The sequence below is a fragment of the Aotus nancymaae genome, unplaced genomic scaffold (genome assembly GCF_030222135.1).
Source record: "Aotus nancymaae isolate 86718 unplaced genomic scaffold, 86718_ANA_hifiasm-v0.15.2.pri h1tg000011l, whole genome shotgun sequence".
Taxonomy (NCBI): Eukaryota; Metazoa; Chordata; class Mammalia; order Primates; family Aotidae; genus Aotus; species Aotus nancymaae.
The window spans coordinates 68,953,638-68,980,683 of record NW_026988422.1 but is presented as its reverse complement, the minus strand read 5'-3'; the positions used below and the strand labels follow the sequence as shown (position 1 = coordinate 68,980,683).

The 27,046-nt window shown below is 37.1% G+C and overlaps 1 long non-coding RNA gene across 1 annotated transcript; it reads right to left on the bottom strand.

The window, feature by feature from the left end:
- Nucleotides 1–1,524: 1,524 nt before the first annotated feature.
- Nucleotides 1,525–26,974, bottom strand: LOC105734123 (uncharacterized). Its single transcript, XR_001111427.2, has 2 exons — nt 26,930–26,974; nt 1,525–1,919 (listed from the first exon to the last, which is right to left on the bottom strand). It is a non-coding gene; the product is annotated as an uncharacterized LOC105734123 (long non-coding RNA).
- Nucleotides 26,975–27,046: the final 72 nt, after the last annotated feature.

The window sequence follows — 27,046 nt, the reverse complement described above, 5'->3', positions numbered from 1 at the left end:
TACGGCCCTTTACAGTTTCAGCTCCATCTGCTGCAAGCATTCACTCAGTCAGGAATGGCTTGAGTTTCTTAGATACTAATTTTTACTGTGAAAATGGTGAAATACCCTCTGTGGAGAATAAACATCCAGCAGGACTTCCCGCAATATCAATAGCAATGCCATTATCACGGCCTCTTAAGCAATTCACAGATATTCAAGAGTGTTAATCACAAACCATTAGACAAAGACTGGAAAGCACCTTACTCTTGGGCAATATCCCACAGGCATTCTTTTATTTTTATTTTTATTTTTTTTCTTAAAAAAAAAATTATCGCTGTGTTGTTACCGACCCACAGGCATTCATACAACAGTCTTAAAAATTTATGGTTGGGCTCCGTGGTTCACACCTGTAATCCCTGCACTTTGGGAGACTGAGGCAGGTGGATCACCTGAGGTCAGGAGTTTGAGACCAGCCTGACCAACATGATGAAACCTCATCTCTACTAAAAATACAAAAAATTAGCTAGGTGTGGTGATGGGCGCCTGTAATCCCAGCTACTTGGGAGGCTGAGGTAGAAGAATCACTTGAACCTGGGAGGTGGAGGTTGCAGTGAACCAAGATTGCGTCACTGCACTCCAACCTGGGCAACAAGAGCAAAACCCCAGCTCAAAAAACAAAATCAAAACAACAACAAAAAATTCATCAATGGCAGCGCAATTATTGCAAGGTCTTGTAATTCATGTTGATGAATATCTAATAGGTGTTTCATGCATATGTGTGGAGTGAGTCATTATCATTACTGTTATCGCTAGTATTATGACTCTTCTTGCAGATTCACACCATGTGACTCTTACTATGGAGAGCATGAATCTACTCCCCAGGCCAAGTTGTGATTGCTTTCTCTGAATTTACCTGCAGAGTTGCTAGGTAGTTTGCATCTTGGACTCTGCTGACTGTGCTAAGGAGATTTATAGGAGCCTGATAAATAGCACTTATATCACAACAGACTCTTTACATTTCTGCCATGCTGGAATGAAATTTCCTGGCCAGAGCCTTTTCTAAGGCCATTTTTTTATGTCAAACTGCAGTCCGTCTGGAGGTGGTGTTGAAGATGGTTATGAATATTACAGAGCAAGCGAGGCAATTCATTAGCAAAGAATTTCTGTGAAAATGAGTATAAAGGGAGGGGTCTTGGCTCATCAGTACAAGCAGAAAATCCCCATGAAGAGGCTGGTTTCACTGGCAAATTTAAATGTAGTAACCTATTACAGACAAAACAGCTGTTAGATGCTTACTACTTTCAATGATTACACAATTTCAGTTTCCCTTAGTCTTGTTGTCTTATCTCATTCATATTTATGTTGTTATATATACGTCTTCATAAGCCATGCAGGAATTTTTTGGAAATAAACAATAGTTAATCGATCTGAGAACTTGTGATGGCAAACATACAGATTCAAAGATACTCAGGAGAAAGCAAGATTTGTCATCTATGATTTTTACTTTCTTCTCTTTTAAAGATGGATTAATACCTAGCTTATGGATTCAAAGAAACAGATAACACTTTTTAATGGGAACCAAAGTGGTTGTTTTGTACACAATAGTTTACGGTAGTTCTTAAGTAGATTTCCACTTCTTTTCTTTTATAGGTTTGCTACAGAATTTTAGCGTCATGATCCAATGAGACAAGGTAGTTTTTGCTGTGTGTTTTGGTAGCAGGAGAAAGCAGGCAAGGGTGAAAGAGTACCTCAATCTTTTTTCCTGTTTTTTTTTGGTTGTTGTTTATTGCTCAGTTTTTGTTTTGTTTTTTGGGAGAGTCTGAAACTCTTCTGTTACCCTTGTCCCTGAAAGGCACAGAAAGGTCGGGATATCCATAGTGGTAGCAGAACAAGTAGATTCCGGAAAGGGTCTGTATATTTCATTGAAACATTCTTAATTACTAGTGACAAAGAAAGAAATGAGAGAAACACTTTAAATGTAGGCTCTAGTGCTCAGTTCCCAAGTCTAAGTCTTTAACAGAAATGCCTGAACCACTTCATCAAAAACAAACAAAGAGCAGTAATATTTTGAATATCAAGACTGGATAGGAAGCAATATTTATAGCACTCTCTTGAAAGAACCACGTGACAAATTCAACCGATTAGGAATTGTAATTGAATGGAAGAGAGAACTATTTCCATTAACTATACTCTATCAGTGACCTAAATGGTAAATGAAATCTTCAAAAAAAAAAACCTACTTGTTTATTTATCCATTCATTCTTTTGCATAAGTTGATAGAATGGGGCATTCAAATTTGTCAGCATTAGTTTAAGAAGTTTCATCTGTAAAATTATCTATTTAAGAGAATGTTGCATTTCTCTTTCATTCATATTTCCAAAATTTGTCACCTATGGAAAGCTTCAATTTTTCAGTAAAATTCTTTTTTATTATCAAACACAGCTTTTGTGAGGAAAGCAACACTTTTTTTTGACAAACTCAATTTGTTTGCATATAAAATATAATGTGAAAATTAATATTGTACTTGTGTCTGCAATACTGTGAACATACTGGGATCTTATTTTGACTAATTATACTTCTTAACTTATCCTATAATGAAACATTTAACTGAGATGTAGTTTTGCTTTGCACTTTCTTTTAAAGTAGAGGTGTGAGTTTTTCTGTTTTGGCAGTGTTCCATTTTGTGCAATAAGATTGTATTTTCTTTTAAAAAGTCTGCTTCAAAACTAACTTTCACTTTCTTGTGTAGAGTTCATATTTACTCTGGAGAGATTTGTAAATCAGAATGAGATGACAGCTTTACAAAGAGTCATGGGATTCTTTGAGATTAAAAATAACAATTGACTTTTCCATATATTAAAGGTTGCAAATTATAGCCCATGCCGAATCTGCCCTGAGGCCTCTTTCTGTATGGAATTCAAGGGAAGAATAGTTTTTATATTTTTAAATTATTTGAAAAAAATAATATTTTATGATACATAAAAATTATATGGAATTAATTTTCAGTGTCTATAAACAACATTTTATTTGGATACAGCTGCACTGATTCATTTGCATATTGTTTAAGACTTTTGTGCTACTACACAAAAAAACTTGAGTAGTTATGACGGAGACCATATGGCCAGTGAAGCCTTAAATATTAATTATCTGGGACTTTACAGAGAAATTTGCTGACCTTGGTCTTGCTCTTTTTCTCTTTCCTTCTTATATATAGTTATGGATAGGTAGGTAGATTTACGATCTATTTATCTACATATATGTATTATCTACCTATGATCCAGTTATATCTACACCTATGACACATAGATACATCTATCTACATATCTATGATCTATCTGCATCTTTTTCTATAATATCTATCAAAGATAAGGAGAAAAGGACATTCAATTAAGAAATAAAATTGCCATTTAATCTCAAAGTGTTTGGACATATTTGTACTAAAATGAAGTACAAAATTTATAGCAATCAATATCTTGTCCTCGTTTATTCTTCATGTGAAAATAGCACACAAATTAAGACAGAAGATCCATCCCATTTCATATGAACACATTATTGGCCCATCTTCATTAACATAGATGTGCCACCTCCAGGCAAAGATGAAGTTTGCACGATTAGGCAGACACTTGAGTGAAAATAAACTCCTTTTCAGCGTGTTATTTTTCCAGCTACCATGTCTTTGGCTCCCATAGACTCATAAAAAGCTTTAAATTTACTACATTTCTAAAAGGACACAGTTTGTGCAGTCGGTAGCTGTCACATTCTATACAGACATTGGTGAAATATATTCACAAAGCAAATCAGTTATTCCTCTCCTTTGCCCAGAGATGGAAAATCATTCGATCTCATAAAACCTTCTGATTTTATTTTATAGTTTTATAGCTAAAAATATGAAGCTGAATAGTGACTTGGGTGGTATTTGTCGCTTTTAAAATGCCCCTCCTCTAATTTTAATGTAAGCATAGCAAGTGGAGAACCACTACTGTTTGTTGCATGATTATAATTACTTTCTTGAACTAGGAAAACCACAGAGAATGTGTGTGTGTGTGAGTTTGTGTGCGTGTGTGTATGGGGGGTCTGTACAAAATAAAAATACAGTATTTAATTCACATGTAGTTTGGACTGTAAATTGTGAAGAGGCAAAACTTTTATTTTTTTTCTAAATTAATATCACTAAAGACCTGTATATATTAATACTTTAAGTGAATGGTGCTTTCCAATTACAATTAATAATAAAACTTACTTAGATGTTAAAAATAATTTTTTTACTAGGTAATTCAGGCTAATATCAAGGTTATCCAATCAATGGAGACATTTAACCATCATTCAATTATTTTAACTACAATAATGTTATAGAGTTTGAAAGGCAAGTGCACATTAAATTTCTGCTAAAATAAACACTTTCCATTTCTTATTCTGAAATCACCTTGTAGGCAGGCTTCTATAATAACAAGGACTCTTTGAAATCATTATTTGCTCAGCGTGCTATTAATAATAATCTTTTCATGTTGAATGAATTGAGGATGAAGATCTACTCTTTAGCTCTGACAGTGAAGTGTAATCTTACAGGAATGTGGGAAAGAGGCAAGAAAGGAAACGTGGGGATTTACATTTCTGAACAGTGCTGATCCTGAGAAGACAGCATGGACAGAGCCTCCATGTAAAGTCAGAATTGTCCTTCCTGTCTACACAGTTAGTTCAACTAATCTCACTGGGGGGACTATGCATTGTCTTCATTGCATCACCCTTTCCCTCCACTCACTACTCTTCCTCTCTACCCACAAACACTGCAGAACATTCTTTATTTGAATACAATGAAACTGACCTCTGTCTGTAAGCTGTCCCTTCCTTACTGGTAAACGACTTTAATCAAAGTTAGGTCATTTCAATTCATTTCATTATAGGATTTTGAAGTAGTCTGAATGCTGTTGGAAATACTTTCTGTTATACAAAACAATCCATTGGAATATTATTCTTGAACGAAAAATGGGTTATACATTTCTTCTTACAATAAGATGAATTCCTCTAGAAAGTAGTTTTGTTGGAAAATATTAAGAAACACTATCATTTGAATTTTCGCAGCATCTCATAGTGTCCTGCAAAACCTAAAACATATTCCTTCATTTTCTTTTAAAAACAGTTTAAAAAAGAGCAAGTGTCTTTGGAAAACAGAAAAAAGTGTTGACTTAAACATACAAAAAATTACTGCCTTTTTTAACCTCTTGGATACATGTGTTTTAATAGTATATTTGTTTACATCATCAAATTCTTTCTATCTTTGCTGTATTGGTTTTTTAAAAGTAGACCCTAAATATTATTCCTACTAAGTTTCTGAAATATACAAATTATATTTTCTGTCCTGAACTATTAGAATAACCTATCATGTGACCATATAAACACCAGTCACATTGTAGTTTAAAATGCTTTGGAATTGAAAGAGAGTTTTCAATTCTTACTCGTAGCTGGGTAACGAAGTCTTTAGGCTGGCTAGGGCTAAAAGCACCACACACTTTGAAGATAAATTAGTTTCATTTTTATTTTTATTACTGTATTGCCAGCTTCTCTTTCAAATTACATTTTTAATAAATTTGATCTATAGCCATTTTGAAGGGTGAAAGCCCATAAACACATCTTTCTGCTTTAATTGCCTTTATAAAGCACTTACTCAAAAGGGCAGTTTTTCTTCCCAACTGTACCACCAGTTTTTATAAGTGAACCTGCCTGCCTCTCAGGATAAACTGAAGCTCACTGCTAAAAATGAATCTTGTACGGTGGGGCGTTAATATAGTCACACAAATTTTTATTGCAACAAAAAGGTAAATAATTGCCTGTTCAAGGAGGCTGTATGACAATCACCGGTAACATTTATACTCCAATTTGTTTATAATAACATATGTATTATATTCTACAATTATGGCCCCATTGCCAGATCACTGCTGTTTGTGACTTGGAGGCAGTTAAAAAACCACACCCTTTGTCATAGAGCAACAGGCTTGAGCAAGTTTTCTGCTGGGCACGGAGCCACATGAATCCACGTATCTTTCTCTTCTCTATTTGTTTGTACTCTCCTCCCTGGGTGATCTCATTTAGAGTCATGAACTTGCATTCCATCTACACGCCCATGCCTCTGTCCTTTGGATCTCTACTCCCATCTCCCACTGAGTTCAGGCTTGTTCCACCTACTGGCTGTTCGCTTTGACTGACGCTCAGGTTCGGCATATTGAAAGAAGAACTCCTAAGTCTTCCTGCAACCTGTCTTCACCATCTCAGTCCCAACTGTCAGCATTTCCTACTTGGGCCCAAAACCTTGTAGAAATCTGTGACTCCTCTTTATCTTCTGCCTTCCTCATCTGTTAGCAACTCCAATGGCCTCTAACTGTGACTCACACCTGTAATCCTTGCACTTTGGGAGGCTGAGGTGGGTGGATCACCTGAGGTCAGGAGTTCAAGACTAGCCTGGCCATCATGGTGAAACCCCATCTTAAAAAAAAAAAAATACGAACATGTACACGGAGAATCTGACCATGTCTCAACATCTATTCTGTGAATACTCCAGCTAAGCCACCATCTTCTCTTGCCAGGACTGTAACATACAATGGACGGGTTTCTGTGACTTTGATAATTCTCTAAACACTGGCTATAGCGATATTTTAAAATGTGAATTAGGTAATTTCTCCCCCTTGCTCAAGACTGGCTAATGGTCTCTATGATACTCAGAATGAAGTCCAAGCACCATGTGTTACAATGGCACGTGTGAGGCAATGCTTACCTTATTGCTCATCTCACCCCACTCTCCTCCTTATGTATATTGCTCTAGCCATGTCCACTGACCTTCGTGTTCTCTGTGAACAAGCCAAGCCCACTCCTGCCTCAGGCCTTTGCGCTTTCTCTTCTCTCTATCTGGAACAGTCTTCCCCAGATTTCTGGATGGCTCACTTTCCTAGTTCATTCATCTTTCAGCTCCAATGCCAAATCCTCCGGAAGGCCTTTCCTTTCTAATCTAGCATCTTCTACTCCATCTGTCACTCTGTAATTGTGCCTTTACAACATTTTTCTACATGGGTTTTATCACTCTCTGACCTTTTATTATACTTATTTATTTTTCTATTCATTCGTGGATTTTTTCCTTGTGTCTCCCAGCAGAATGTTGGCTCCATGAAGGAGGGAAGCTAGCCTTTTTTCTTCCCCACTGGATCCCTTTTGATTTCTGTATCCTTTGAAGAAACAAATAAATCTTCCTACATGGGAATATTTGATTCCACTACTGTGTAGACGGCCACTAGGTATGGGATGTGGAAGCTATAAAGTAAACTCAAACACTGAAATATTAGACCCAAGTCAGCAGATGTACTCCCTGCCTCAGTCACGATTTGCTCAGCAATTGCAAGGATGTAGGAGGGAGAAAGAGGGAAGTAGAGAAAGAAGTGTTGAGGCGTTGGCATTCTGGGATGAATACTAAGAATATGTGGGGCAAAAAAGTTGCTGCGAACATCTCACTTCCAATGACACATAAGAAAGCAATTGAGTCAAACTGGAAAGTGAAAATCAGAAATTCATGATTTTTTAAAAAACTTCTGATTTCCCGTATGAACTCTGAAGTTATTACATTTTAGCAGTTGTAAATATCGCTAGGAAGCATTTTAACAATGCAGACTTTTGAGCTTCTGGGATTTGGGGCTGTTCTCCAGAGGATTCCAACGCAGGCGGTCCATGCACATGTTTTGAACAATGGCGACTGGAAGCAATGAACGCTCTAAGATATTTTATTTCAATAGAGAAAGGAGAAATATTTTCTAACTTCCTTTAGAGGCACAATAAAAAATATTTTTTTCACTTTTTTTCTATGTATGTATGTATGTATTTATTTATTTTTTATTGTATTTAAGTTCTGGGATCAATGTGCAGAATGTGCAGGTTTGTTAGATAGGCATACATGTGTCACGGTGGTTTGCTGCACCCATCAACCCGTCATCTAGGTTTTAAGCCCTGTATGCATTAGGCCTCTGTCCTAATGCTTTCCCTCTCCTCACCCTCCACCCACCAACAGGCCCCAGGGTGTGATATTCACCTCCCTGAGTCCATGTGTTCTCATTGTTCAACTGCCACTTATGAGTAAGAACATGTGGTGTTTGGTTTTCTGTTCCTGTGGTTTTTTGCTGAGAATGATGGCTTCCAGTTTCATCCATGTCCCTGCAGAGGACATGAACTCATTCTTTTTTATGGCTGCATAGGATTCCATGGTGTTTATGTGCCACATTTTCTTTATCCAGTCTATCATTGATGGGCATTTGGGTTGGTTCCAAGTCTTTGCTATTGTAAATAGTGCTGCAATAAACATACGTGTACATGGACAATAAAAATATTTTTAAGATCATCTATGAAAACATCAATCATGGCTGATTTATTTCAACATATTTGCAAGGTATTATTTTTGTAAACTTAAAATTAATTTTCAAGGATATTATTAAAACAGTTGTAGCATTGCCTCAGCCCCTCCATTGGTGAAAACTAGAATGATTACAGTATCTATATCACATTATTATTCAAACATGTTAAGTGATGAAAGACACTTAGAAAAGTGCCTGGCCTATAGTAATCTCAGGAAATACAGCAATTGTTATTATTATTACTAACCAGAATCATACTCTACAAAACTTTTAAAGTTTCATTCCTTTATATTCGACTATTTATAATCTTAATTGGTTTACAACAGGTTTTGCTTAGAATTTAAGCTGATGTCTAAATTTTTAAAAAAATTCTGGTTAGGCATATAAATATTCTATATAGAAAAATCACTTAAACTTTATCTGAGTCAGTGTGATAATTAACCCAATTTTAATCTCTAAGAGTGAATTGAAATTGGTATTTATTTTGAGTCCACACTGTTAAATTTTAAAAAGTCATGTATTTTTACTGTAAAAAATCAGGAAATGCAGAAAAAATATTACCTACAGTAATATTACCTGTAATCCATTAATGTATTCCATGCAAACTGTCATCTTACGGTATGCATAAAAATTTTTATAAAAATAGTGCCCAAACTTTACATATTTGTTAATTTGTTTCAATAAAATATACTTAAAAATTTATTCTATGTTAATTTTCATTTTATTAATTTCATTGCTCAATTTGTGACTCCTTGAAGTTAAAAAGATAGTGTGCCTTTGCAGACAAAGTATAGATACTGTTTCTTCGAGGGGAAAAAAGAAAAGTATTGTGCCCTGATATAAATCTGCCAATGTACCCTTCCAGGATTCCTCAAGGAATGACACTTTTCCAGGTATAGAATCCCCAGAGTGATCTCTGAGTGAAGACAGCCAGTCTGTCCTACCTAGAGCTTCCTAATGAAACACTTTAATGATAATTGCTAGTTTAATTATGCACAATGCAATAACATTTGAATAGCAGTGAAAGAGAAGTCAAGTAGGGATATTTTCTTAACAGGAATTCTCATTCAAAATTGCAATCTCATGCTTTTAGCATGGATATTTAACACACAGCCCAGCTCCTGAGTGTTCACGTGGTCAGACATACCTTTGTATAATATTGCAGAGAATTCTCTTTTAACTGACAAGTGAGTGGAAATCATGCCAACATTTCTTTCTTCTTTTTAAAAAATTTGTTGCAGCCTTATGCTCTACAGACAATACACCCATCATTCAAATATACAGCTTCAATATAATTGTATTTCCCTTTATTTCTCACTTTTATGTCTTTGTTTTGAAAGGCAATGGTGTGTAGATAAAAGCTTACGAGTAAGATAGACAGTAAATTGAATTTCACCTCTCTATTTGTTTACTGTGTGACCTTGGATAAGTTGCTTAACCTGTCTAATTCTCAATTCTCTAATGTGTAAAATGGAGATGATGAGATATTTTATAATTCTGTTGTGAAATTTGAATAAGAGGCATAGAGATCATCTGTCACCTTCTGATGTCTCAACATAAGTCTCTTTCCTTTCCTTTTATTGTATTGTACTTTTCTGCATATTTCGTTGTTTGCTTGTCACATATTTTAAATTTCCTCATCTCTTGCTTTCATTATTTCCGGGATGATCTCAGCTGCATGAGATATGTCTGGATCCATCCGGCTTATCAGTCTCCCTCTTTCTCTCTTTTGCTGTTTTTTTCATCTTTACATTTTCTTTATTTCAAATCGGACATATTTTTTCTTTGGAAAAAATCTGAGGGTGTCACATACCAGTACATAACAAACAGCTTCACCTTGGTCCCTTATCCTTTTAATTTACATTTCATCTTCCTGTGGTGACGGCTCTAGAGCTGATATATAGCATATTCATATGTGTTCCCAAATTATCTAACAAACCATCTCCTTGCAAGTTTTTCTTGACCTAAATGATATAAAATAGCCTTAGCTATGTTCTTTGTCATGATACCAGAATACAATCCCCTAATACCTTATGACCCAGGACTGCGTGGGCCGCCACCTGCCTCTTGTCAGGCTAGCATCTTTTCCTGCAAAACCAATTTTATCAGGACAGTGATACCTTCCCAAACGTCCTTTAAAAATACCATCACAAGATTCTTTATTGTGTTAGTTATTTCACTTTTACTCATGATTTTTTAGCTAAAATAAGATATACAGTTTAGGGTCAAACCACCGGGACTGAGGACACCTCTCTTTTTCAACACACTGATTATCCGGTCTCCAGGTTGTGGAGTGAGGTCTCACATTGAATCACTGGATTTTTCATCTTTGGCTTCTTTTCTATTGGGAAGCCATATAATTTTCTCTGAAGACCTTTTCTTAAAATGGGAACAGTTTTGTTATCCAATTTCTCTTTCCATATCTTTTTTATTTTTGCTGTCCATTTGCTGTCTGAACCCATCAACCTCTCCTCTCTTCAGGAACACAGTGAGATGTTTGTAGCATGTGCCTTCATTTTTGCCCTACCCTCTTTTCTTTTCTTTCTTTCAGTTTGACTGTATCAGTACAAATGGCCCTCATTTTGCTCCCTGATTTATGTTGTAATTTCTCATCCTTTGTTTCCTCCCTACTCCTCTCATTAAAAGTATCTGAAAGTGAAAATATCTTTGGGCTATGAATTCTTTGAGCTTCATTTCTTCTCAGAGTGCTTTCTCTAGAACTCTCTTTAACACTCTTCTGGACTCTGATGTCTTGACAAAGGAACAAAATTTTTCACACCTTCCTGTTCTGTAGGAATGAGGTGATCTTCTAAGTATATTTTCCAGTATATCCAGCTTTTAAGGAAGATATTAATCATTTGAAAAGTTGAACTTTTCTTTTGCTCTTACACATAAGTCCTCACAGTCCTGTGACTCATCTTTTAGAAGTAATTTTTTCAGCCCTTCTGCATATATATACTTGTAAACATTTTAAATTCTGTATTTGTTTCAGATTGGTTCTATACATTTATATCCTTTACTTAGTTTTATTTATTTTTAGTCCTCTCAATTTTTTTCTAAGTAAATCTTATAATTCCCTTTAAATGCAACCACTTTCTTTAAGGAAAGAAGACATATCCTCAAGTAACCTATCCATTTGTATTTCTTGGTGCCATTATCTAAGAGGAAGAGGGGGCTGCAGCATTTGCTGTCAAATCAAATCTTTTTTTCCCACAATTCACATCCATAATCATCCATCTCAGAGTTAGTTCACTTACCTCTGAAATGTTTACATGCCCTGTCAGCTAATGTGATGGTTCCAGATATACTCACTCTCGGTACAACTATTTCCCAATTTCCAGACTCACAATAAAACAAGTTTATTTAGTTTGAGTTCCAAAGGCTGTAACTCTTGATTCTGCATTTTAATTGTCTGTTTTCATTATCTTCTTTTCAGTTGTGATGTGCTCATATTTATCCTTCAGGGTTTTGTGCCAAACCTCTTTTATCCTTTTCATGACTCCTCGTAATCTGCAGACTTCTGGAAACATAGTATTTCTTCCTGCTTTTCTCTTTTTTGTTTTGAATTTGAGTTTCATTTATTTTGGACTTTTGGGGGAGTTTCCTTTTATTTATTTAGTCACAATTTTGTCCTCTCTCTTATTTATTTTCTTTTTCCACTATAAACTTCCCCCAAATTTTTGTTCCAATGTACACATTCTCTTTCCTTCTGCAAAAACCTTGCTTTCTCTTCTTTTTATTTCTATAGCTCTTGATCATCACTACATATTTCATCTACTTGTCTTTTAATCTTCTTTCACCATGACGACTTAAATTATTAATTTTAAATCATCTCCTCATCTCTACCTAAAGCGACTTTGAATGATTTTCCATATCCATTTATTCTAGGACTCAATATTTTCATTGTGTATGATTTTATTATAATGGGCTTTTAGGAATTTTCATAAACACTTCCCTTTCATCAAAAATATTACAAAAGATACAATAACAGCATAGCAGCTAAAATTATGGAGTACTTAATAATGTTTAGGGAGTGCTAAATACTATTTATGAAAAACTTCCTATATGCCAGGCCCTCTGCTATGTGTTTTACCTGGCACAATTCTGTGACCCAGCTACTGTTAGCCTTTCATTTTATAGGGGAAAAAAGTGAATTTTGCAGAATCTCTCCAAGATAGGGTTTAGTTTGCTGAGGGTCACACAAGGAGTAAGAGGAAGATCTAGTATTCCACTGGCTAGTCTGACTCCAAAATTCCCCTGCCCGATTCCCCAACCCCCACCAGGAAAAAATCTTTCTCCCAGAATACACTTTCTTTAGGCTTCGTTACAGTGTGGGGCAAGACATGAAATTAAAGGCCTACAGAAATCATTTGGATACCATGATAGAGGCCAGGTAGCACACATTGGTGAGCACATTCATCCAAGTGGCACAGCTGCCCTTCTGCTCCAGCTGAAAGCTGCAGTGTGCTCATGAAGAGAGCTCAGGATTTGTCAGAGTTCTTGATCAGTCAAGGCAGTTAGAAATCCAAGAATTTTGCGTGTGAAGTTTCCCATCAGAAAAGTTGTATCTCCTTAAAAAAATTATACATCATGCCAGCAAACCAAAGACATCTACAAGTGTAATACAATCTATGGGATTAGATACCTCCATTTAACTGACTCCTAAACCTATTATATTCCATGTATATAATTTTTCCTCTAGAATAACATAACTAGGAATATGCTGCCTGTCACCCCTCGATTCTCACCCTGAGGATATGCTCCAGAACCAACCAACCAGGTTCAAATCTCAGCTTTTCCACATGACCTTATACAGTTTACTTAACCATTCTGTGCCTCGGTTCTTTGCTTATTAATATCAAAATAGAAATAAAATTCTCTGCATCACAGAATTTTAAACAGTCTTCTTTAAAAATAATTTTCACCAGTTTCACTGGAGAGTGGGTGAGTAAAGTTTCTCACCCGCCATGCCAACTGTCAGTTCACCATTGGGTTTTTATAAGGATCGAGTAGGTTAATATTTGCATATTTAATAAAATACGGAAAGAACAAGAATAAGAAAAGATCACTAGGCTTTGACTCAGGATCCCTGAAATTTGAATTGAAGTTTTTAACCCACCCACTATGTGACCTTGAGAGAGTCACCTAAACGCCCTTTGTGGCCTCATCTGTAGAACTATATTTTGTTTTGAAATATGTGTGTGTGCTATCTTATTATCTCAAGGTATTTGAGAATCTCTCATGTCTCTTCTTCATGGAAGCAAAACGTCCCATCTTTCCATTTTATAGGACCATGCCAACTCCTGAAGATGTTGCTCTACACGGTCTAAGGGTGAGCATACTGCGTGCAACTACAGGGCAAGATGAAGTTACAGGAGCCCTCCCGACTGCGGCCACTGCCCAGCTTCCCCATAGTGACTTCCTAGTAAGTGTCTCTCTGGTCTCAGCAAAAGAATAAAGTGTCACACATAGGACATGCACTTTTGGAACAGCCTTATGCACACTGAGTTCTGTTAATGATGGAGCTATAAAAGGAGGCTGAAGTAGTCATGGCTGAATGTTAATTTTACAGCCATATATAGTGCAGTTTGGAGCATAAGAAGAAAAGGAATCCTATTAATATCTATGAGTGTGTTAGGATTCCCATATACCAGTCAGGGTGAGTGACGTAGCAGTCCTAAAGAACAAACTTTATGAGCCACAAACTGTTCTTGAAATTGAAGATTTCAGAAAATAATAAATATTTCCCCAACACTCTTGAGTATAGTAATACCATTCCATAGCGTAGTGCCTGATATTATTTAAGAATTAATTTTAGAATGGCTTTTTCTAGTTTTATTGATCAGAGACTGGAGTTGCTTCTTTAAAAGGAATTGTGCTAAAGTGTGAAAGTTTAAAGATTCAGAAAAGTTTTACGGGTTTGTGTTGGCTAAGTTAATAAGAAATAAGCTCAGCAAGGTAGAAAGATAAGAGAAGACCATGCTTTGTTAACAAGACTTTCTTTGGTCGCTCATCAACTTTATAATTATTGGAGTCCTCTAATGACACTGACCTTCTGCTTCTCTTTTGGCAGTTTTTGCGTCATACTAAACTATTTATTTCTGTGTCATCAGATTGTGTGTTGCTTATTGTCAGAAACTGTCTTTTCCCTAGTTTCTCTGCACCAGCTAGCACAACGTCTTTCCAGTGGGATGAGTATAAATGTTTGTTGAATGAACAAAAATACACGTGTCTTTACACAGGTATACATATATACTCATCCGAAGACACAACCAACTTATTTTACACTGATATCAATATATGTTTCAGTTTATATGACTCTCATACTCTAATTTTTTTTAGCATGAGCCTTGTTTAAAAGAAGAAGGGGTGGGTTACACACATACACCCACACACACACACACACACACACACTCTTTCCCCAAAGAATTCATAATTCATCAAATCAAAATCCATAGAAATCAGAAGGAACTAAAAATTATTTAATTCAGTCTCTAAGATCTAGATCTATGGTTATACAACATCTGATTACAGTCATTTAAAATGGATTAATGGAACAAAAGCTTTATGGTTGCTAATAACTGACTAAATGTACATTATGATTATTAAATAATAGAACTTTCTAGAAACCTGATTGTATACCTATAGAAGAATGAATGCAAAACCACAAGTAAAGTTTCAAAGATGATTTTTTGAAAAAAAAAAAAAAAGTTCCAAACCAAACGCCATTTCCCTTGATAGATTTGCTGCCCATGGTGATGGAGACAGATAACTGCAGAAGATCATAATCAAAACTCAAAGGACAGTAACAAGGAGCAAGGTCTTTAAAAGGAATACTGTTTGCAATTTTGTTGTTACTAATTCTTGTGGATAATTGAATTTGTGTTTAAATCTCACAAGAATAAACCATTTTTAGCAATGCTCTAAATTCTTAGCGTTCGCTAGGAAGCAGTTGTGATCAGTGGATCAGATCTGACTTAATCTGATGAATGAGTATTCTTCAATAGAAAAGCCAAGAAGAGCTGGGTACCATTTGAATGCTTCCTAAACCCTATTTCAACACTTCTCAAATTGAACTTACTCTTTTCCTCCAGATATGTGCTCTTTCTTTTATGTCTCGTGTCTCCATCAATACATTACCTTCCTTCTAATCACCAGAGCTAGACAGTCCTGCCTTACTGTTGATACATTCTTTCTCATCCCCAGCCACATTTAATAGATCAATTATACTCAGAAAACCCTTTCCTGCCTTGCGTTTCCCACTGCCACTAGTTCAAGCCTTTGTCATCTTTTTTTCCTACTGCAATAATCTCTCACTGGCCCTTCCCTCTCAATTCAACTTTCTATAATAGCACTGGATTTATCCTCCTAAAACACTAACAAGCTTACATTGCTTCCCAGGTAAAAAAATTAGAAGACATGATTTTTAAAAGCACAAATGTCTACCAATTTCAATCTGGGTGCCAGCAGGCATGTTTCGTTTAGTCCATGGTCTAAAGTTTTATTGATTGGTTACTATTTAATAATTTGTAGAATCAACATGATATTTACCACTTTTCTTGAAAAAGAGCAACTGGCAATGGTAGGTTGACATTTCTGCCTTTAGACTGATTTGCTGTCCCTACATAATCTTGCAAATCTAAGGTTCCTCTTTGTCTGTTGCTTTCACTTGTCATATCTTTTTTTTACTGTAGTTTTTTTTTTAATCCTCAACCCATTTCCTCTACTGTATGATAATGTCCATGTTTCTTACCACAGCATTCATGGCCCTTAGGCTGGCTTCATTATCCTCTTCTCATTTTATCTTCCTCTATTTCCCACTTTATGTTTTGGCCATATTAGACTGCCTCCTGTTCCTAGAACGTGTATGAGCCAGGGGTTTCAAGCACAGATGGACTCAGACGACTCAGACTGTTTTGGGTCAAATTTCCATCTTTATTAGCTCTGTTATCTTGGATAACCTCTCTTCTGCTTGGGTATTTCATTTCTATAGTGGAGATATTGCTTCCTATCTTCTACCAATATGATAATGATTTAAACAGTTAAACATATGAAACTTCCAGCACTTAATAAATGCTCAGTAAATTTTAGGTATTGTTAATTTCCCACCAAATATTTTACTCAGGAATTTCCGTCAGTTGAGCATATCTCTTTTGTTTTGTTTTTTGCCTGGTGCACTTCTACCTCTTTAATATTCAACTTAAGTGCTATGTTTGGGAAACGTTTTCCATTTTCCCCATCAAAATTAATTACCCCTTTCATTGATGTAAGTACTCATGGCCTAATTTGGTTGTATCTCTTTCATGGATTTGCCATCTCTCCCACTGGATTTTTAGCAACATCAGGGAAAAGAGCAGATCTTACATACAACTTATGTTCTAAATATCTGATGAGTACTGTACAAATAGTAAATGTTCAGCAAAAGCATTACTTGAAGAAAAGTGAATTTATGAGCTTATCTTTGATGAATCAAGTAATTATAAGGTGCATGAATCTTAAAGAGAATCATGTACAATTCACTTACTGGAAAAAAAAAAAAAAAAACCAAATACATGTGGAAATTATGTAATTTTACTATGGACAATTAATGGGGTAGAACAAGGACTAGACCACCAACACCATTACCCTGAACTTGCACTTCTGTTTCTGTTTTTTTTTTTTAAAAAAAACTTATTCATGAGGAGCCCCTACAGTAAAATAACAGTGGGGTCATGCAGGCAGGTCTCCTGGAAGGTAATTGACTGACAATGTTATGCCACCAAACCACATGTAAGGATGAAGATGTTAGCAGCAACCGTACTGAGGGACTATTATTTATAAAATACAAACTGGTCATTGTCTGCACCTCTTTTGTGCAGGGGACTTGTACCACTTCCCACTCTTCTCAATTCACTCATTCATATGGTGCCCTTATCTTCACTCACCAGACATGAACTGGGGAGGGAACTTGAGGGCAAGGAACTTGTTTTAATCTGTTTTGTGGCTCCAGTATCTAGAAGAATTCTCAGCAAATTATAAACATTCAGTGGATAATTTATCTTCAATAAGTTTATGGAACAAAATCCCAAGAAGTAGAACATGCAACTATGGAGACAGATCATAAGATTGAGTCTACAATTTGCTAGGCTCATGTAACAGCGTATCACCAAGGACTCACTACTGTCTGTTCCTAACACGTACCTTCCTGTCTTTATACCCAATAGACAGAAATGATTAACTCCCAGTAGAACTTTTCCATGTGTGCTCCAGGCTATTTTTTCTACTTATAGATTTAGTTTGCCACTACACCCAATTTTTTCTTTTCCTGCCATAGGCACTATTTCAATACCTAAAAGCTCTCAATTTAAGTAGAGGTTTATAGTTTCTCCCAAAACTGAGAGCCAGCATTTGACAGCAAAAGGAGATATTTCAACTGTAGCTGATCACAAAATAGATGTAACCTTGAGACCACATCCATATCTTGAAGTGTTCTTGTGCGCATAGGTTAAAAAAATGCATCCATGTAGGGTGATTAGATTCAAAAGCCTAGAAGGTATAAGCATAGAGAAACTGTGAGTAATGAAAAATTTAAAAGAAATTGGAATATCGAGGTTTGAGTGTAAAGCCTATTTCTTTGCAGAAGTCAGGGGAAGGAGGCAGAGGTTTGGGGATGCTTTTTATTTTCAGTCTCAAATGCTCTCCTAAGAAAGTAAACCCAAGACTAGGTGAGAATTGTGTGGCTTCATTTTGTCAAAACATATTGCTACTTATAAGATTACGGGTGCTGCCAATAAAATATTTCTTCAACCCCCGAGGTTCTACAAGAATAGACTCTTGGATAAGATTATTGTTAACAGCAGAAGTGTTGATACAGCCACGAGTTAATAGCTACTGGCAAACAGCAGTCTTTTTGGTCTGTGTGAATAGTTCTTCCTCTACTACTCTGCCAAACTAAGCATATTCGGTGTGTTTTCAAAGTGGCACACAGGAGGTCAATTCATTAATCATTCTCAAATAGTGGGAAACATAGACTCCTGTCTAGGAAGCCACTGGAAATGCAGTCTTTCTGTTTTCCATTTTTAGTTAGTAGGTGATATTCTTTCCCTTAAAAATTTATTCCTTCTTTGTCTTGCTTCTTCTAGGTCCTGTGCATTTCTCATCTCTTTTTGTTAGAATTCAAATGATTGGATTATTTTTAAGTAGTCAATTAAGTGAGATTTGGTAAAAACAGGATATTTTGTTTTTAATCATGTTTTACTTTATTCACATGTAGTGTATAAAATACTTGGCAAAAATGGATTTTTCCAAATTTTAACCCACTAGGAAAGCCACTTCTTTGGGCACAATGTATGTTCAATGTTTGGTAACCACACACCTATCTTAGGTAGATGGGACGTAGATGAAGCTAATTTGAATATCACCCCCTCTCCATCCTAAGTTGATCCTGCAAGCATGGGATTTGGTGTCAGACAGACCTGGATGGAGGTCTGGCTCCAATTCTTGCTAAATATGAGACACTGGGCTTACGAAACTTCTCAAAGCTTTGCTTTCCTCTCTCTAATCTGGATAATTGTACAACCTATCTCAGAGAAGGGTTGTGAAGCTACGTTTGATAATGTATGTCAAATATCAGCAGAAAGAGGAAATTTCCTTCCAGTTTTCTCCTCTCTTTTCTTCCCCTTCTCCTCCCTCCCTCTTTATTCTTTTTCCTCCTCTCTTTCCTTCTTTTTTTTCCCCTTCTACTTTTCACGCCCTTTTCCTCTGTTCTCATTTCCCGTATCTAAAATGCATCCTTTTGCTCTACTTTCTCATATGAATTCCACTAGAAAATGATTCATACATATTTTAATTGGTTAGGCGTCTGTAAACAAATGAAAAACAAGGGACTTTTTCCTCTAACCTGAATTCTATTTACAAAGAAAATAAACTGATTTTTTTAGTATAGAATTTTTTTCCCCCCGAGGCTTCTAGCTGGAAAGGACTCCGGATTTTGGATGACACTGACACAGCTGGCTCTTTTGTTTGGTGGAGAGAATTACAGAGCCGAACCCTGAGTGTAATATCAGATGGAATTCAAGAGCCTTTCCTCTCCGCTCTCTGGATCTCAGTGAAATACCCTGTTTGTTTTGAAGGTCAAAGTGAGTTCTACTCAGTAATTGAATGCAGAGCATAAAATCCTTGCCCATTTCAGAATCGAGGCTTCCAAAGCTGATCAGGCAACAGAACTCTGACATGTTGTTTGTTTTCATGTGAATATAAAATTCAAATATTTAATTGATTTTGAGCCTCTATTATACATGGTTTTGTCTTCGTTTCTAAGCACCTCCCTCCCTCTCCCCTTACCTCTGCTCTGAGGGCCCAGCTTTCCTGAGGTCCTCAGCCTTTTTCAGCTTTCACCAAAGCCCACAGTACACTTGTTTAATCTTTCGCATGCTCATTAATCAGAATGAGCAAACAAACAAATCCACTTGGGAAAACATTTTTTTTTTCATTTAATTTTATCCTATTTCCAGTGCTCCTTCCTGCAATTATCTTTGCTTTCTCAAAACGCTTTGACTTCCTTCACGTTGTAGATTTGATGCATAGTCACATTTCTCAAAGTATAATGCCTGATTCTCTTAGTGGTCTTCTGAGAAAGAATCTGAAAGTTCTTTCTGGTTAAGTTACATCCAGTCACTCGACTAACTGTCCCAGGTGCTCCCTGGCTTAGGTGCTAAAGACTTCACCCTTTCGCATTTCTCCAGAGATATGATACATACCAGTTTTGGCTTGATCTTCCAAGTAGGAATTGGACATCATTGTAAATATTTGTCTCCAAAGAAAGCTAGCTGGCCCATGTGTGACCCCAGTGTACGCTCTTATTCTTCAACTGCCTTTAGGTTTCTCCAGACACTTTCTATATTTGTAGTTAGTTGTTTGTGATACATAATTATTTTCTTTCATTTCTTCACCATTAGTTTCTTATGCCTATATCTGCTCAACTCTTTATCACTTTCTTTCCAATTTTTGATGGGTATGTATGGCTTGTTCTTTTTATGAAGATAAGGCAAAGAAAAATAACCTTACTATTTAAGAAGCACAAAAAATGACAATTAATGGAAAATATTGCTCAGTCAAGAAACAGAAAATGGATTCTTTCGTGGCACCAAACACACCTGAAGGCAGGTCTGAGGTGTTATTCCCATCTCTCTGCCTAGGCCCTAACACAGTACCAGACATAGAGGGGGAGCTTTGTAACTGGCTAATGAATGGCAGTGTGGATTCCCATTCTGTTCTTAAACTCAGAGCCTAATACAGGCACAGCAAGGTGTTTGCTACGTATGTGATGATTTCACATTAGGACCAGATTGCCTTTATTTGGGCCAGCTTAAGGGATATTGTATACTTGTGAATTAAATTATGCATAATTACATGTAAAATGGTAGTCATGAACAACTATGCAATTAAGAGTAACACATTAATGGATTGGTAAAAAACTGTGTCCACATAAGGCTTCAGAATTTGGGATTCAGTCTCTGTGAGGAGAGTTCTCAAAGGTAGAACAGCATTTTCAGTATTGAAAACCTCACAACATGGAGTTCTTTCGACTCCCCAGACGGGGGTCAGAGGCCCGGGAGTTTTGGCTTTTACACTCATGAGCTGTGGAACCTTGAGGAAGCCACCACTCTGGGCCTTACTTTTGCCATTCATAGAATAAGAAACACTCAAAACTTCCTAAATTAGATGATTTCTTTGGAAAGGTCTTTATATATTGTTTGCTTTATTGGGTTATGGATTAAGCACTTAGTAATGTGAAGTATTTAGAACAATGACTGGCAAATAGTAAGCACAATATAATATTAGCTCTCGTTGTAGTTATTATTAGTAGTAGCACTGCTGGGTGGGTGTCATGTGTCTGTGGCCCACATAAAGGGAGGCACGCTTTGGCAATAGCTGCTACTCAATAATCAGGAAGAGCATCGGTTCATGAGATAACTGTATCACTTTACTTTCCTTGTTCATAAGAGCTACACAATACTTTTGCAATAGAATGTGCCTTACATTTTTTTTTACGTCAACACAGCCTCCACGTTTTCCCTTCCACGTCTTTCCCAAGTATAGAAAATAGCTTCTAAACTCTCACTGTACTTTAGACAATGCAAAGAGGCGGTATTTTTCAGGCAAAATTATAAATTTTCTGGGGCTTCCACGTGCTTTATCATAACTGTCTCAGAATCTACTGCCAGACTTCAGGATATTTTTGAAGTGGGTGTAGTAATGGAGGATAAAGCCGGAATGAAAATCTCTGAGTGTTGCTGCTTGTGTGTGGTCCTTCCTCTCCCCAGAGCCCCACCCGGCTGCTCCAGGAGACTTGCCAACAGCATTTTACCAAAGGGAAGGAATCTCCAGAGTGACACTTCCCTCCCCAAAATGTGAGAAAAACCATGCCTACACAGGAGAGCTTCAGGGCTGATAGAAGGGGTGGAGTGGAGGAGCTATTCTAAATTTCTTATTGTCAGTTTCCAGGAGACTCCTCTCCATTCTTGTATGAAGGCAAAGTGGTATGCTCATGTAAGAAGGGGAAATGACATTCAATCAGCCATTCTTCAAACATTCATTGAGGATCCAAGCAATAAAATGTGGTGGCAAGAGGCAAATAATGCTACACAGTCCCTCTTGTCAAAGCAGTGAGGGAAAGAGGAACTGTATAACTGAAACATAATGGCTACGTCTTTAAAATATGAGGCATGAGGGGAACACAGAAGACAAAGTCTTAGTAGGTCCTGGGTGAGGCGAGGTTGGTGTGAGAGAGGAAAGATGCTTCTAGGCAGAGGAGCAACAAATTTGAAGACGGAAGAGACTGAAGCAGCATAGTTTTTAGGGAGCTAAAAGTGGACGCTAAATAGGCCACATCCAGGTGTGGGTTGAGAGACAAGGCCAGGCAGGTAAGCAAGGAAGGTATGTGTGAAGGTCACTTGCCATGCTAAAGCATTTGGGAATTTTTTAAATTGTCCAATGGGAAGCTTAAAGACTTAAATAAGAAAAAATGTTAATTCGATTTTGCATTTTTGAAACACAGTGATAGCAAAAGTTTTAAGGCCAGATTGTATATATGAGTGAGTGTTTTCAGGGCCTTGCGTGAATTTAAGACATGTTGGCCAAACAGAGTGTATGCAAGTAATTCTACTGAGAAATGACACAGCCCTGAACTATGAGAAGAAACGGGGGATGCAAAAGATAAGATGGTGTGAGATATGAAAAAAGTCCAGAATGAACATCTGGATACTGACCTGGGCTTTCAGGTAGCTGGTGATGCTTATAACCTGATACAGAAGGGTGGATTGGGTTGGCAGAGAATAGGTCCATTTCGTTCTTGTTCAGTTTGAGCAAGCACTGGAACATTCACACAGGCAGACAGAAGACATGCTCACCAAAAGCATTTTTGCTGCATGTTGGGTTATCAGGATGGACATGCATGGACTAATCAATGTGCTTTGATGATAGCTATAGAAAAATGAAATGAGCAATAGATGAAGTCATCATATAGACAGCACAGTATAGAAGGTAAGAACGTGGACCCTAGAGCTACAGTGCTTAAATTCAACCTTCATCCTCATAACTTAGCAACTGTTCAGGCTTGAGTAAATTATTTAGCTTCTCTGAGTCTCAGTATTATCTTTAAAATGAGGACAATAGTAGTACCCACTACAACCCTGTTATCAACAGTGAATAAACTATAGCTTTGAAGTGCCTGGACCAGTGGGTGACACAAATTTAAGTAATAGTATTGTTAGAGATTTTTCTAATGAACGAGAAGGACCAGGAAATATTTTTGGTGGGCGAAAACAAAAGCTCTAAGAAGAGCCTTATAGAGCCTCATCATTTAAAAGTAGACAAACACATTGGCAAAGAGAAAAGGATGAAACATGGAGACCAACAGAATGGACAAAAAGACCCAGAGAGAATTACATTATTGAAGCCAATGGAGAAAAGATTTTCTGAGAGTGTTTAACATGGGCAAATGTGGACATGCGATTCAATTAAGGTTAAAAATTAGGAGTGTCTTCGGATTTATCAACATTAATATTTTCAGTGATGTGAGCCTATTTTTAGCAAACGGATCATGATCAGTCGGCTGAGAATGAATAAAGGACAAAGACGTGAAAGTACTTTCTGTGTGGTGCCCTTTTAGGAAGCTTGGTATTATGCGGGTTGGGGTGGGGACAGGTCAGATGTGGCTGGAGGGAAAAGGAAGGGTGAGAGAGTATTTCTGTTATTGTTATTGGTTTTTTTGTTGTTTTTAGTGTGGGAGAGATGTAACTATGCTTGCAAGGGAAGAGGGAAATAAGCTTGAACATATGTGAAAGAGAATATATCAAGCCCTTTTAGGAAGCTTGGCAATGTGGTGGGGTGGGGGGATAGGTGTGGCTGGTGTGTATTTCTGTTATTATTATTGGTAACTTTTGTTGTTTTTAGTGTGTGAGAGATGTAACTATGCTTGAAAAGGAAGAGGAAAATAAGCTTGAACATACGTGAAAGAATGTATCAAGCCAGATTCCTGATAAGATGGAAAGAATAATTTTCTTTGCTTTCAACGAGAGCAGAAAAAAATGCCTCCAACAGCTCCTTTGCCTACACTATTCAACTCTAATCCCAGTTCCTGACAAGGTCCTAAACAGCCTCACAGTCTATGTTTTCATATCAATGCTGGCTTACTATCTGATGTCAGTCATAGGCCAATTTATATTTTGCTTCTCCCTGTAATCCCACAGCTCTAGTCTGCACTGCCCAATTCGGTAGCCACAAGCTCCATGTGGCTATTTACATTTAAATTTAATTTAAAAAGTCAGGTTCTCCATTGCACTAGCCACATTTCAAGTACACACATAGCTAGTGATTTCTGCATTAGGAAGCACAAATACAGAACATTTTCCTTATAACTAAGGTTCCTTGGACAGTGTTTTTCTAGGTGATGAAATAAACGCCATTTCTCTTACTGGAGTTTGCCACATGTGAGGACCCCCTGATGCTGCTCGTATCATTACTCTATTGACCTTGAACCCTGAGCAGGGTCCTGGCTACCTGGCCTTCCCACTGTGCGCATGGTCTTTCATTAGTTCTCTCTGTGGGACTCCTCTGTCTTTTAATCTTTCACAGCACCCTAGGTTCCCATGATTCTCTCTGAAATTCCCTTTTTATTGGCTACAGCTGCCTCCCTTGAAGAACTTTGTAAACACCCTCTTGCCCACTGACCTTGGAGATATTATGCCGAACTGCTCTCTCTGTAGAGCCCTGCAATCCACCATCCGTTTAGACTCACTTTCTCTTCAGAACCTTCGCTCGTGCTCCTCCAGTTTTAAGTCAAAGGCTGCCAGCAAAGTTCAGCACGTGAACATTGGATTCTGATGGACCAGCTGGTATGGCATTTCATGTGTGTAACATGAACATCATTCTTAACCTGTTAGAACCTCACTGACTTCATCAGTGAATTAGGAACAAAAACAGCATCTGCTTCCATGAGTATTATGAGGGTTACGTGATACAAATTTGCCAGCTTTGTAGCGTGATCCATGCTAAACTGCACACGGTGTATTCTTTCTTCTTCCCCTCCCCCCTTCCCCTCTTTTTATTTTCTTAAAGTAATTTCAATTTTTATTTTAGATTCAATGGGTCCATGTGCAGGTTCGTTATATGGAGATATTGTACGATGCTGAGGTTTGGATATGAATGGTCCTGTCATTCAGCTGAAGAGGGTAGTACCCAACAGTTAGTTTTATAACCCTTGTCCCCCTCCCACCCGTTCTTTTTTTTTTTTGCTTAATTCTCCTCTGTCTTGAGTATGTTCCCAAAGACTCAAGGAGTCAGAGTTTATATTTGATTGTGAGTACAGAAGCCCTGTAAATACTCATGCACTCATACGTTTGTTGCAGCCGGTATTCACAAGAGCAAAGACGTGGAATCAACCTAAATGTCCATCAATGATAGACTAGATAAAGAAAATGTGGTACATATACACCATGGAATATATGCCACAAACAAAGAACAAGACCATGTCCTTTGCAGGGACTGGGTTGGAAGTAGAGACCATTATCCTTGGCAAACGAATGCAGGAACAGAAAACTAAAACCATGTGTCCACACGTGCTCCTTTACAAGTGGGAGCCAAATGATGAAACCACGTGGACATATGGAGGGGAATGACACACACTGGAGCCTTTTGGAAGGTGGAGGGTGGGAGAGGGAGAAGATCACGAAAAATAACTAACAGTTAGGAGGTTTAATACCTGGGTGATGAAATAATCTGTACATCAAACCCCATGACATGAGTTTACCTATGTAGCACACCTGCACATGTACTCCTGAACTTGAAAAAGAAATTCTTATTTGTCATCCAGAAGTGTCTAAACAACCATACTAGAAATCAAGTAGCCCTCATTCCTGCTTCCAGTTGCAGGTACTCATTCCAGTCTTGCAATTTAAGCTGCTGTTTGCTATATTCACTGGTGTAGGCTCAACCATGGATAACCTATCGCTTGATTTCAACTGTGTTTCTGTCTGAATGCAATCTTTACTAAAGCCTCTGGAATCAACAACAATTCAAGTAATTTTCAAATTTATACAACCAATAGCCCTGCAGTTAGTTCCTTTCCACAGTTCTGACTTTGCATATGTTCAAGTCAGAATATTCTTTTTATCACTGAGTATAATACAATTGCATAAAAAACATATTTCAGTCCAGGCGTGGTGGCTCACACCTGTAATCTCAGCAATTTGGGAGGCCAAGTTAGGCAAATTATTTGAGGTCAGGAATGCAAGACCAGCCTGGCCAACATGGTAAAACCCCTTTTCTACTAAAAATACAAAAAGTAGCTTGGCATGGTGGCACAAGCCTGTAATCCCAGCTACTCTGAAGGCTGAGGTAGGAGAATTGCTTGAAAACGGGAGACAGAAGTTGCAGTGAGCCACTGTACTCCAGCCTGGGCGACAGAGTGAGACTCCATCTCAAAACAAACATAAACAAACAAACAAACAAACAAATTTCATAGAAGATCAAGAGATACTCTTTTGTAATAATTTGTCTTCTTAAATGTCTTTTCCTTTTTCATATTCATGGTTTTCATTTTTAAGCTAAGCAAATCTACACATGACTTTAAAAATATTTGAACATACACATACACATTTGTCGATATATTTGTATATCATAATCTGGAAATGGTGAATATTTCTGCTCATTTTTAGCCTTTTCACATTTTATGGGTTTTTTAGTCTTGTAATCGCATTTCATGCTATTTAAAAAGAAAATATTAAGAAAAAAGTGTATAGCTCAAAGACAGCTTGACATATTAATCACTCTCTAACATGAAGACCCTGTGAGTAACGTCAAAACTCATCGCATCATAAATAGTCTTATTATAGTGTGAACATAAATATTGCAGATAAAGTCATGACTCTTGAATAAGGCACCCTGTGAAGAATGTTCAAAGACCTACCATACTCTAAGGGTAAGCAATATCAGGGCTAGAGTTATGAACATCTGTTTGGAACAGTTTTCCAGTAAGAACTGTTCGTTTTACGAGGAAAAATCTGAAGAAAACATCAAGTGCTTACCATTACATCATGCTACAGACTTTCTACACCTCCGTCAGGAACAAGGTTATATGAGCTTACCTCCCCCTGCCCGCACAAACTATCAATAAAACCTCCCCCATGCCATGCACACGATGG